The following is a 14282-nucleotide window of genomic DNA, read 5'->3' as shown; positions in this document are numbered from 1 at the left end:
CGATGGACCCTTCAGTCTTCAGCATAGTCCCAGGGCCGGCTGGGACAGGACGCTGCCCGATTCTGGGCACTGGCCACGTATCGGGCCCCAGTGATGCAGTCACGCAGACCTGCCTGCCTGGAGCACTGCCCTCAATAATAATAATAATTACAACTATTATTAAAATTCTACTGTGATGACGGTAGTAACCGCGGAGGCAGTTGGGCGTCGTGGTCAGGAGGCCAGACTCTGTGTCAGGCGGACCTGACACACCTTGGCTGCAGGACCTTAGTGACTGGACCTCCGTGTGCCTCAGTTTCCTCCTCTGCCAAATGGGATGAAGTTGCTGAGAGGCGTCAGTTTCTTCCAGCAGCCCCCGGGGGTCAGGGTCCCGGCCAGCCTGGCAGGGACAGGGCCTGAGCTACAGCCACAGCAAGGGAGGCCCTGCACCCCACCTTGTGCTTTTAGGGTGATCCCACCAGCATCCCACAGAAGCGTCTCAGAGTTGCTGCGGCCGCCCCACCGGCCCAGCCCTCAGCTGACGTGCAATTTCAGGTCCTGAGATGACAGCCCGCGGGTTGATGGCTCACATACTTCATCTTCAAGGCCCCATGCAATTGGCATTAGGTCAGAGCTAGTTATTTCTCCAGACTCCTGTCCTTCAAGGAGATATGAATTGGATGGGCCGCCCATTTTAGAGATAGGGTGACTGAGGCACCCAGGAGGCCAGGGCCTTGCCTCTGGCCTTGGGGGGCAAAAGGTCAGGGTTCAAGCAGGGATTCTGAACTTGACCTCTTCTGTGTAGTTCCTGATTTAAGCTCCCAGAGAAAGAATGGGACGCAGTGTTTTCGCACATGATGGTGGGTGGTGGGAGGTAGTTCTGGGGACCGCCTGTCCCGTGAATAAGCTCCAGGCCACCTGCCTTCTCTCCACAGATCCCGGGATGGGTGCATAGGAGACAAGGGAGATGGTTCCCACTCCTGCTGCTGCCACGGCCAGAGAAGGCACAGGGGTATCCCAGGGTCAGGAGCCAGCCTGTACGTTCCCGAACTGGCACGAGTTGATAAGAATGCGCAGATGGGGTGGGCGCCTGGCTGGCTCGGTCAGTGGAGCATGCGACTCTTGATCTCACGGTTGTGAGTTCGAGCCCCACGCGGGGTGTAGAGATTACTTAAAAATAAAACCGTAAAAAAAAAAAAAAAGGGAATAAGAATGTGCAGACATGCCCTTTACTGAGCCCGAGCCCCGACACCGTGTCACCAACCCTGTGTATCTCTGTCCCCACAACAGCCCTGGGGTCCAGTGCAGGTGCCCTGGCTGTGCCATCCACAGGTGGGGAGAAATCCGGGAGGTGAAGGTTTGCTCAGGCACAGGGCTCCTTGGAGGCAGCGCTGAGCAGGAACCCAGGACCGGGCGCCCCCAGAACGCTTGCATTGTGCCATCTCACGCTGCGGGGGGACGCCCGCCAAGAAGGCGGAGGAGTGGCTGCGTGTCACGAGGTGGACAGCCTGAACTCTGGCCCTTCTGGGTCCAGTCTCTCACCTGTGGACGGGGCCGGGGGTAACTCCCACCTCACCAGGTTGCCCCGTGGATTCGACGACAACGTGAGGCACCTGTCTCCTGCCATGGGCACTCAATAAGGTGCCCAGGTTCCACCGTTCTTTCCCTCAGTAGCAAGGCCAAGTGTCCCCGCTCTCAGACAAAATATTTACATTTTAATAGAAGTGCCTGTCTCAACAAGGGGCAAGAGCGTTGGAGGAATCCGGGGCAGCGTGGCTGGCCAGGAAAAGCCCTTCACGCTCCCCCAATCACAAGCACGGCAGCCCCGGAGTGGCGTGCCAGGGTCCCGCGCCCTCCTCCCCCATCAAGGGTGGCGATCGTCATTTCTAAAGCACCACTTCCCCCGCATCGCCCAAATTCTCCCGGGCTGAGCTCACTTCATAATCTTGAGCTAATGGAGAAGGATTTCCCCTCGCTCAGACCTTCAGGAATTGTGGTTCTCAGAGCCAGCCTTAAAGGGAAACAGGCACTCAGGGGCTCCATCACCACTCTATTCGCCTTAAGTCAGACACACACACATCATTAAGATGATAAAAGCCAGCACTAGCGCGTCTGGAGGAAACAGCACACCCCGAAGCCTCTCTTCCTTGGATCTTCTTTGCCAACTCTGCCGCCTGGAGAACTGGGGAGCCCCTTTTCGGGCTCAGCCCCGCTTCTCCCCTACAGGGAAGCCTTCCCAGCCCCCCCCTTCCCTCCCCCTCCCCGCCGTCAGAATCACTGCTGCCTCCTGGAGCTTCCTATAGGACATTGGTCTTGCTCAGGGCTCAGGGCTCCTCTCTCTGTTTCCTCCTCCACTCGCGGCCACTCCCAGCTATTCATTCAGCCCGTGAACACCCAGCTTGTGTGCTCAGCACTTCACACCTGCGGTCTGTGGTCTTTACCACAACGCTTGATGTGGTGAGGATCCTCCTTTGACAAATGGGGAAACTGAGGCTCAGAGAGTTTCCGCCAGTGGCCCGAGCCTGGCTGGTCCCAAGCCCGGGCTCTTTTAAGAGCACAGGGCTGTCTCTGCAGGGGCCCCACCCCAGCTGGACTCTGGAGATCCTGGGATCTCAGGGCGTAGGGAGGGGCTGGGGGCCAGAACAGCACAGCAGCACCATGATCGGAGGAGCCGGGGGCCCGTGGGAGCCTGGCAGGTTCCGGGGGGACACGGAGAAGAAGTTTGCAAACCTTTGTCTTGGTGTGGGAGTCAGCCAGGTGAGGAGGACGACAGGATGTCCGGGACAAGGCGGACTCTGTGGGCGGAGGCATGGAGGTGTGATAGATAAGAGTGTGTCTGGGGAACAGGAAAATGTGGGCCCGAGAGCGGGGCACTTAGGAGGGGGTCACAGCTCCCTGGACGGAGCAACCAGAGGCGATACTTGGCTGCTGTTGTTTTTAAAGGATGTTCTTTTTTTAGATTCTTCTTCTTCTTCTTCTTTTTTTCATGTTTATTCGTTTTGGCGAGAGACAGTGCAAGCAGGGCAGGGGCAGAGAGAGACGGGGACAGAGGATCCGAAGCGGGTTCTGTGCTGACGGCAGAGAGCCTGAAGTCGGGCTCTTGAACCATGAGATCATGACCTGAGTGAAGTTGGATGCTTAACCGACTGACTGCGCCACCCAGGCGCCCCAGGAGATGATACTTTGTGAATCAGTGCAACCGGAAGTAAGAGCCTCTAAGGGTGGGCCACGGGTCTCTGCCTTCGGCCCTGCACGTTTCAATCAAGCATCTAGATGGGGCCCTGGGAGGCTTGCTTAGCGCATGTGCCGATGGCGACACTTCAGGGAAACATGGCCTTTCCAGGAACGTCAGCGGACGGAACAGGGGACTGAAACTGACAGAACGCAGTTGACTAGGGTAAGCCAGAATATCCTGCCTTTGGGTGCAAAAGGTCAATTGCACGGACTGACAAGTTACCGGCAAGGCTTCTTTTTATCCCCAGTTATCTCTAAAAAGTGCATCTCTGGAGGCTGAGATGCTTCCTGGCCCTGTGCACAGAAGGTCCTCCATAAACATTCTGTGGGCAGGGGCACCTGGGGGATGTGTCCTTCAGAGGAGGGGGCCAGTGCCCACCCCAGAAATGCCCGTGAGGCTCCCCTGCTACTCGAAACAGCTGGGGTTGGCCTAGGCCACCTGAAAACCCCCAGTCCCATCCAGCAAGTCCTTCTAGCTGTGCTGAGACCAGACAGGGCCACGGCCAGGTGAACAGCAGCTTTGGGGTGGGGCAGCGGGGATAATTCCCATCCTGCGGGAGGGGACAGAAGGCAGCCACTTCTGCCTATAATTAACTATGAACAATGGCTGGGCAGACTGGTCAAGGAGGGACTCAGGAAGCAAGGAGGCCTGGCACACAGCAGGCGCACAATAAATAGTTGATGATTCATGGAGAGTCAGCTATCTTTAGATCTCCAGGCCTTTTTAGCCCCTGTGCCTCAGTTTGCTAAGCTGTAAAGTGGGCATAAGTATGGGTCAGATGGGGGCATAGGGTGTGCACCAGCCCACAGAACCCTCTGCCCTGCCAGCAAGCACCCCCTCTGTACCTCTGAGACATGTCCATGCTGCCTTAGCTGTTTTAGCGCCAGGAGCAGGGAACTCACCACCTTGAGTCTGAAACACAGCAGACACTGGTCCTGCCTTCAAAGAATTCACAATCTTGTGGGGGAAGCCCACAGGTCCCAGGCTCTGTGGGACCTCCGGACACCAAGAGGCTGACTCCCCTGCTCTTGCTAGAGGATGCTCCCGGCAGAAGGGCCAGTGTTCCACAGATAGGCCCTGGAGGAGCGGCCCCCACCTCAGCCTCTGTCCGGAGGCCTGGCTCACTGGTCTTCTGCGGGGACGAGCGACCCCCTGTGCTCAGGCTACTGCCCAGAGCTAGCAAATGCCGGGAGCCAGAGGCCAGGGCCCCCAGTGGTGACCACCTAAAGGTGTGTTTCAGGGACAGCCGTCAGGGGCTGACTCCTGCCCTCCCCCGGCCTGGTGGGGGGGGGGCGGAGCCTGGGCACCCTGCTCCCAAAGAGAGGCTGTGCTAACCTGGAAGGGGAAGTGGTAGGAGGGCAGGCGACAGGCCAGACTGGCCAGAGGCCCCAGTCAGTGCAGGGGCTTCCTTAACCCTCAGCCCTGGGGAGGGGGAGCCTCCTCCTCTGGGAACAGCTAGCCATTCCTGTCAAGCAGGTCAGAGGGGCCAGGAGCCAGAAGCCCACCTCTGGAGGTTTCCAGGCCTCCTCTCTGGCCTTTCCCAAAGCTGCTGACAGACTTGCTTCCCCCCCTGGAGCTCACTCGCTCGGAGGAATCCTTTCCTGCTTCCTGTGACCTCTACAGGGAAAATCCACCACCGGATGGCCGAGCAGTCTGGGCGGACCCCAGAAAGATGGCCTTGAGTCACCTGGGCCCTCATTGCTCTGACAGGCGTGAATGCGCGTAGCGGTGATTAGCTCTTACAGGAAAGGGTCGGATCTGTCATTTTCCTCTACAAGTGCCAGGTGGGACTCTCGCTGACCGCCTCTCCTGGAAGCCAGAGAAAGGCCGGATCCTAATCCCGGGGCCAGACTAGGTTAGGTTTGCGGATTAGGAACGGGAAAACGGCCATGCATCCACTCAAGAATCCCACTTCTGGGAACTTATCCCAAGGAAACAATCCAACAGGAAAACCAAGCTGTGCACGAACATGTCCTACACAGGAGTTATTTATAATGGTACAACCCCGGAAATAACCCTTGTGTCCAGCAGGGGGGAGCGGCCAAGCACCCCAGCTGCTTAAATATCACTCAGTTATGAAATAGGGCGAATGGGGCTGGGGGGCTTGGACGTCCTGGATTCCTGAAGGCCCCTCCCCGCCCCCCCACGGCCCTCCTTAAACAGACCTATGCCGGGATTCACCCACAGGCGGTGGGTCAGAATCTCCAGAAAAGGAATCTAGCTGACAAACGTCCCGTCCCATATGATTCTTATCACCAGGCAGGTGCTCATGCCAGGCAGGTGCTCATGGGTAAAGTTGCAACTTCAGCGATGCCTTTGTTTAAAACTTGTTAAGTCCTGGTTCTTGCATGCATGAAGGGAGCTCAGCTCCAGGGTCTGCCCCTGGGGTGGTGACAGAGTTAGTGAGATCACGATGGCCCTGGCCCTGAGTGGGGCTGGGATCCCTGAGCAGCTGTCACCACTTACACAGCCTGTGTCTCCCTCTCCCCCTCCCCCTCCTCCTTGCCTCTCCTGGGGCCATGGCTCCCTTTCTCCCTGTCCTGTGACTGCCAAGGAATTTAAATCTGAGCACTCCACCCAGGGCCGCACAGGCTGGTTTGAGGACATGTAATGCCCCAGAGCTGTGGCAATGTTTCTGCAGGTGTCTCCACCGCCCTCCCCCTGGACCAGGAGGGGTGACTCCCGGTTCTGAAATTCCCACGTGCCGCCCCTCCCCAGCTCTCAGGCAAGGTCTCCACCTGCCTTCCTAGGAGGGTGCACCTGCCATGGGAGGGATGCACTACGGACCCCCCTAAATACACACTTGAACCTCAGCTTCTGTTGGTTGAAGGGGCATGAGGATTCCTGCCTGCCTAGTAGGCTTGCTGGGAGGGCAGGAGGAGAAAACCACCCAGACAGGGCTTTGTGAACTGGACAGACTGGGAACGTGGGGGCGGGGCAGGGCCTCCAGCAGGAGAGGTGGGTGAGGCCCAGAGGAGGAGGGTGAGGTGGGGAGTTTCCATCAGGGAGCACTCCTGCCGCTCCCCACCTCCCAGTGTGTTTCACGCGCCACTGCCCAGAGGTAGGTATACATATATTGTAAACAAAACAATGCATGCACTTAGGTAAAAAAAATAAATCATATAACATTAAAACGTTCAGAAGGAACGGCACTCAGGTGGCTCTGAGTGGCACTGAGGGGCACTCAGCTGGCTCAGTCGGTTAAGCGTCCAACATTTTGTTATGGCTCAGGTCACGATCTCGTGGTTCGTGAATTCCAGCCCTGAGTCCCTCTCTGCGCTGAGAGCTCAGAGCCTGTCTGGGATTCTGTCTCTCTCTGCCCCTCCCCCGCTCACTCTCTGTTTCTCTCTCAAAAGTAAATAAATAGGGGCGCCTGGGTGACTCAGTCGGTTAAGTGTCCAACTTCAGATCAGGTCATGATCTCACGGGTGGTGGGTTCAAGCCCCACAACAGGCTCTGTGCTGACAGCTCAGAGTCTGGAGCCTGCTTCAGATTCTGTGTCTCCCTTTCTCTCTCTGCCCCTCCCCGGCTCGTGCTGTGTCTCTCAAAAATAAATAAATGTTAAAAAAAATTAAAAAAAAAGAGTAAATAAATAAACTTTTAAAAATTCAAACGTTCAGAAGGAAATGAAACAGCTCCCTAGCCCTTCCTCTCCTTTCTTTCTCCCCGGAACAACCAGTTTTTACGTGTACTTGTTCCTTCTGGGTTTGGCCTCCGTGTTTCTCAGTAAGATGCTTCTGTGGCTGCCTCTCAGTTTTTCAATTCTAGACATTTCTGTTGCCTTCCGGTCAGGACAAATGAGGCATAGCTCTCTACAGCGATCCCACGCCCCCTCTCCTCCCTTGCATCCCGGGGAGGGCTCTATCCACCTCTTCCTTAACCGTTGCCCGGCAAGGGTTTTATTAGGATTGTGCAAATGTTAGTCCGTGAAAGTCACCAAGTGGTCAGTGAGAGCCCCTTTTCTTACAGTTTTGTTTGTGCCCTGGAGTTAGTGCATTAAAAGAAAGAAAGAAAAGGAAGGAAGGAAGGAAGGAAGGAAGGAAGGAAGGAAGGAAGGAAGGAAGGAAGGAAGGAAGGAAGGAAGGAAAAAGAAACTTGCAAGGTAGTTAAATGTATCTTCTTAATTTTTCCAGCTGCTTCACTCTGTTCCTAGAGACCCTGGAGGCGAATGCTCGTGGATGTCTTATCTAGTCTTTGCCCCCAGCTCTTCCAGGGGGAGCACTCCTTTCTCTGCTCTGGGGCCTCTGATAGCTGGGGGCTGGAGCCCAGCCAGCCTTGGGAAGGACCCTCCCTCCTGGGGTAGCTGTCCTGTCCCAGGGTCTGTTCTCAGGCATGTGCTCCAAAAACTTCCTGGAAGGTGCACAGCAGCTTTTTTTTTTTTTTTTTTTTTTTTTGCAACCTTGCATTTCTGAAAAAGTTTATATTCCAGTCTCATACTTGGCTGATTCTCTCTGTGGGCATTGAATCCAGGCAGGAAATCCTTTTCCCTCGGAGTTTTAAGGCAACTGATTTCTCCGTGGCCTTCTAGCTTTCAGCATTTCCAATGAGAAATCCAATGTCAGGCTTTTAAAATATATTATTACTTTAAGAACACATGCCCAGAGTTTCAAAAATCAAGTAAAATTATAAGGTTCTAAAGAAAAAAAACAAAAAACAAAATAACCTAGTCCCCTGCCTCGTGTCTCCACTCCTGATTTGTGCTTTCCAGATGCAACTAGATTCTTCTGTGACTCATCTCCAAATTTGCAAACACCACACACCGCTCTTCAGTGGCTCTCCAGGATCAGTGTTATTGCTGCCTTCCTTTTAGGGACCAGGAGGGTTGAGCCCACGTATGCAGTTGACATTCCCTCCCCTGTCCTTCTAGTATGGCTATATCACAGGTTTCGGTTAATCAATATCGCTTATGTAGTTTACTACGTACATAAACGTTATGGCCAATGGAGCCACCTATGTCCTATGACTGCGTTTCCTTCCTTGTAGGACTTCTGGGTTTTCCTAGGGATTAATAATTGCCTCCTTGTTCAACTTGCTTGGTTTTCTTTGTGCTTATCACTAATACACCACCAAACTCTGACAAGAGCTCTAATACTCCTCGTAAGACGGCCAAGCCCCCGGGGAATCTGTGAGCTGGGTCCCCTTGCTTGGCCAGCTCCTCCTGGGGTCCTCAATCTCTGTTCCAATCTGCACTGACTGCTCCTGGCTCCCAAGCCCCCACCTCTTCCCCCGCACCATCACTTTGGGATTCCCGTTTCCTAATTTCATGTCTACGTGTCTTTTTACTTCTTGGTTTCATCCCTAGTTTTAGAGAAAGGTTGTCTGGGAAGCTTTTCTTTCTTTCTTTCTTTCTTTCTTTCTTTCTTTCTTTCTTTCTTTCTTTCTTTCTTTCTTTCTTTCTTTCCTTGTCTTTTTTTTAAATCTGAAAATGTCATACCCTACCCTCACACTTGATGGTTTAGGTACTGAAGTATTTTCCTTCGGAACATTGAGGCTTTGCTCTGTGGTCTTCTAGCTTCTGGAGTTGCCTTGAGAATGTCAATGCTATTATGATTCCTGATCTTTTGTACGTGGCCTCCTCTGTCTGTCTCTTTCTGGATGCTTTTAGGATCTCCTCAATCTTGGTGTCCTGAAACTTTACAATCATGTGCCCAGTACGCCAGTACGGTCTTTTTTTTTTTAATTCTATGCTGGCCTTTTGTGTCCAGCAGTCCCACATAATTGTTTGGTATTATGTCTCTAATGCTTTCCTTCCCTCCATTCTATCCCATTAGCTATGGGGCACAAAGTATGGATGTGAAGTGAGCACGACAAAGACTGCAGAATCTCTAGCCCCCTTCCCTGTTGGAGACGGCACATTTGAGGGTTATGTGGGGGAATTTGGATAATCTCAGAGAAATATCTCTAGATTCAGACACTTGGTGGAGGGGCGTGCCCCCCGGAAATGGGGGGTATCTCCATCTGGCACGGCCTAACGGCAACGAGCAAGACCTTGATCTAACCCAGAGCTCCACAGCCCTGCCTGTTAGGTTCCCCGTATTCCGATCCAATTGGTGGGAGGTGGGGTCTGAGCACCTGCATTTTGCCAGCTTCTAAGTGATTTAACAAGTGCCCAGGACTGAGAACCACTGGGCTACCCACTGGTCTTGTTTTATAGAGGCTGACCAGCTGTCTCATTAGGACTCTGACTTCTTGCAGGGGCTCTGAAATCTCAGGATTTTGCGACGATGATTCTTTGTGGTAAAGACGTGTCCTGGTGTTGGGTCTTAGCCAGGCTGAGCCTCTCCTTCTTCTTTTTTAAACATGTTTTATTTATTGAAAGAGAGAGAGAGGGAACAGCAGCGGAGGAGAGGGGCAGAGAGAGAGGGAGAAAGAGAGAATCCCAAGGAGGCTCTGTGCTGTCAGAGCAGAGCCCAACGTGGGGCTCGATCTCACGAACTGTGAGATCATGACCTGAGCTGAAACCAAGAGTCGGACGCTTAACTGGCTGAGCCCCCCAGACGCCCCCAGGCTGAGCCTCTTCTGGAGAGAGAGGGCATCGCTTCTGCTAGCTTTTCAGAGTCTCAAGATGCCCTTCCCGTCTGGACTCTGGGGTATTCCCAGACCTTTCCGCTCTTTCCCCAGCAAAGCAGCATCCCGCCTACCTCACTGGGGGCTTAGGGTTCTTAGCCAAACTTGTCTTGTGCATTTGAAAGGATTCCATCCCCAGGTGAGATCCAGAGACTCAGAGAGGGCTGTGACTTGCTCAGAGCTATCTGCTCTGAGATACAGACTCTAAGTCTGGGCTTTCCTACTTAACCCAACTTTCTCCATCATCATCCATTCATTCAATAAACACTTACTGAGCTCCTAGGCTCTAGGCCAAGAGGGCCCTGAGAATATCCGTGATCAAAATGGTGGACCCGATGGTACGGTTGTTAGACTTACTCACGTCACGTCTTCTTGACAGTGGGCTCAACTGGGGGTGGGGGCGGGGGGAGTTACTGTTATTGCTGGTATTGTATCAGACAGGAAAGGCACGCTGGAGGGGGCTGGGAGGTCCAACCTGCAGCAGCAGAAGCCACATTAACAATTAAGCTCCTGACTTTTATTCCACATTCAGCACATGAAATCTTCAGGCACCAAGGAGATTGGTCCCTGATCTCTACAGTGAGGAGCATTGCTGTTTGTAGACCCCGGGCAAGGGCAGCACCCAAGACCTGGCCTGCGGGCACTGGGGGGTTGTGGGGGCTGGGCAGGTGTACCCAGAGGTCTCTGACACGGATGGGTCAGCTGCAGACACCCAAAGAACACCATGCCCTGAGGGTCCCAGAGAAGAAAGAGGTTTGTTCTCAACGAGTGTCCACTTGAGGGAAGCAGACAGAAACGATCCATCACAGGTGGGGCCACCAGCCTTCCCAGAGAACAGGGGTGATGGTCACAGGGATACACAGCCGGCCTCAACGACCAAGCGTCTGGGGCCTGAAACGTATCACCTGCAGTAAACCCTGTAATTATCCTACAGTGTTGCATTGTACCTGTGCACGTGTGTGAAAGCATCAGTTTGATAAACAGAAACATTTCAAATAAGTCACCAGCGTGTCAACCTGCTATACTGTTTCCTCTTCTATTTTTTTTCTCTTAATATACTGGGCACCTAGAGTATGAAATTTGGCCTGGGTTTCTCTTGGGCTCCGAGAACCCAAGAAGGTAGGTGTGGAAAGTGCACGAAGTTTCACCCACCAGAGTGATAACATTCTATATACCCTGCTGGCTGGGTTGTGAGTTAGCACCACCTCTTTGCACTTTTTTTAACTTTTTTTTTTTTTTTTTTTTTTGAGAGACGGAGACAGAACATGAGCAGGGGAGGGGCAGAGAGAGAGGGAGACACAGAATCCAAAGCAGGCTCCAGGCTCCGAGCGGTCCGCACAGAGCCCGATGCGGGGCTTTAACCCACAAACCGTGAGATCGTGACCTGAGCCGAAGTCGGCCGCTCAACCGACTGAGCCACCCAGGTGCCCCTAGCACCATTTCTTTGGAAAGCAGTGTGGTATCACCTAGCCAAGCCGAAGCTGGGTATGCCGTATGACCCAGCCATGCGGGGTCTTGGTATAGACCCAAATGGAGTTCATGTTCACATGCATCGGGACACATGTGCAAGAATGTCTATGGCAGCATTGCGGGATCTAGTAGAAAACTAGAAGCAAATGTCCTTCAAGAGAAAAGTAAAAGTGATATATACACTCATGCACTGAATATTGGACGGAAGAGACTCTCAGCTCGGGGTGATTTTGCCCCCAGGAGCCATTTGGCAACGTCTGGGGGTACTTTGGGCTTTCACAGCTAGGGCTGGGGGTAGAGACCAGGGAAGCTGGTAAAGGTCCTACGATGTACAAGACAGCCCTTCTCTGCCCCCACAACAAAGACATCCAGTCCAAGGAGTCACCTCCGCTGTGGCTGAGAAAGCCTGCTCCAAGGCCATGCGAGTGAGTGAGCGAGGGCTACACGGGTCAAGGAAACCATGAGGGAGAAGCACACGCTGCTAGAAAACCCACGAAGTGCAACACGGTTTCGATAAGGTCCACACGCATGAAAATCAGGCAGGCTACTGTAAGGGGGAGGCATAGCGCGCTGAAGGCACAGGAATAATCAACGCGACATTCAGAATTGTGGGCTCAGGCAGGCAGCAGCCTGTGACCAAGAGGGGCCCTGGGGGCCTTCAAAAGTGGCCGGGGGCGGGGGGAGGTGGCGCCGGGGTGGCTCTGTCGGTGAAGCGTCCGACTCTCGGTTTTGGCTCAGGTCATGATCTCACGGTTCGTGAGTTTGAGTCCCGTGTCAGGTTCTGCACTGACAGCAAGGAGCCTACTTGGGATTCTCTCTCTCCTTCTCTCTCTGCCCCTCCCTCCCCCCCCCCAAATAAATAAATAAACATTTAAAAATTGGCAGTGACTTCCAAAGCTGGGCAGTGGGCTGCCAGGTGTCTTCTGTGTCCCTGTTGTAATATAAAATAGTTCCCTTTTTTGTAACCTTTTAAAAAAAGACTTTGTTAAATTTGTTCTCAATGTTTATTTATTTATTTTTAATTTTTTTTAACGTTTATTTATTTTTGAGACAGAGAGAGACAGAGCATGAACGGGGGAGGGGCAGAGAGAGAGGGAGACACAGAATCGGAAACAGGCTCCAGGCTCCGAGCGGTCAGCACAGAGCCCGACGCGGGGCTCGAACTCACAGACAGTGAGATCGTGACCTGAGCCGAGGTCGGACGCTTAACCGACTGAGCCACCCAGGCGCCCCAATGTTTATTTATTTTTGAGAAAGAGAGAGAGAGAGAGACAGAGCATGAGCAGGGGAGGGGCAGAGAGAGAGAGGGAGACACAGGATCCGAAACAGGCTCCAGGCTCTGAGCTGTCAGCACAGAGCCCGACATGGGGTTCGAACTCATGAACCGTGAAAGTCAGATGCTTAACCGACTGAGCCACCCAGGCGCCCCAAGAATAATATTTTTAAGTGTGTTGAGGTGAGAGGTAGTCCAGCTCCCCTGACTCAGTTTCCCTGATGGCTGAGCCTCCCTTCCTGCATCACTCCTCAGGTCACTGGTGTGAGGGGATGCCAGGTGCTGGGGGTGGGGAGGGAATGTCAGTGGCTCTGGCTGGGAAGGGAGGGGTGCGGATGCAGACACCTCCCAATTGGTCTCTAAAGGGACCTTCACCCTGGGGACCAATGGGGATCCATCTGCCCCGGTCTCTGGCTGGCCTGGTTTTGCAGCTTCCCAGCGTCCGCTGACCCTCTCCGATCCATGCCTCCCTCGACGCCTTCTGTCACGGGCTCTCTACCAAACAGAAGTCTGGCCATGTCTCTCCTCTGCTCCACGCCTTCTGGGCCTCCCACGGCCCTCAGGTTAACCTTGAGGCTTCTGGACATGAGGCCCCCTGGGCTTCAGCTCCACCCGTCCCACGGAGACATCAGAGGTTCTAGGCAGCTGTCCCTGAACCGCCGGCTTCCTGCTCCGGAGGAAGGTGCGCGTGAATGAGGCCATGGTCCCCTCACCCAGACCTCCCATGGCCGCCCTCCAGAGGCCAGTATCCAAGCACTCTGACTGGTGGTCCCAGCCTCTGTGCCTTTGCCTCACCTGTAAATGTGGGAGTTGAGACACTGCATCACTAAACTCTCATGTTCCTGAGGTTCCGCATTTTCTGTGCGGCTCCCATCCTCAAAGGAAGCTGGTGGCCGCCCAGGGCCACACCCGGCATCCTTTGTGACCCAGTTTGCCAGGGGCAAGCGCTAGGTTCCTGGACAGCCCTTGTTTTATTGTACCTCAGTGTTGGCTTCTGAAAAATGGGTGCAAATGTCCTTATCAGAAGACTGTGCTCGTCCAGAGGATGGGAAGAACGTACAGGGAGAGGAGGCACAGCTCACCTTTCCAGAGCTTTTGCAAGAGTTCTGCTAAGTGCCTGACACTCATCCTGTGGGGAAGGGCCTGGGGGAGAAAACTGTGGCTCAAAGAAGGTAGAAGAGTGGCCTGAGGTCACCCAGCAAGTCAGCAACGGAGGCGCTGGGATGTGGAGCTAACAATCTGCAGTGACCTGTCGGCAGGAACAGCTGGACGGCTCTGACCCTGGCTGCCGTCCAGAGGCTTGGGGAGTCTCTGTGACTTGTGGAAGGCCTGCAGCGGGAGGAAGCGCCATGGTGGACGTGGTCCTGGCACAGGGCAGGCCCTCCGCATGCTAGGACCAGCGCCACAGTGAAAAGGATGCCCGAAGCATCTGGTCTGGTCTGCTCTCCTCTCCGAGAAGGGGCAACTGAGGGCAGTAGTCTGCTGGATACGGGGCCCTCTTGGACTCAGATGGTCTTGGGTTCAAATCCCAGCTCATTTGCTTGCCAGCTGTGTGACCTGGGACAAGTGACTTCACCTACATGAGCCTCAGTTTCCCCTCTTGTAAAATGGGGATGCGGGCTCCCACATAACAGGGCTGCAGTTAGGACTACAATCCACGTACAGCCCTAGCAGTGCTGGTACATGGAAAGTGCTCACTAGGGGCGCCCGGATGGCTCAGTCGGTTAAGTGTCTGACTCCAGCTCAGGTCATGATCTC

The sequence above is a fragment of the Lynx canadensis genome, chromosome B3, assembly GCF_007474595.2.
Source record: "Lynx canadensis isolate LIC74 chromosome B3, mLynCan4.pri.v2, whole genome shotgun sequence".
NCBI lineage: Eukaryota > Metazoa > Chordata > Mammalia > Carnivora > Felidae > Lynx > Lynx canadensis.
Note: the sequence above shows the minus strand (reverse complement) of the source record.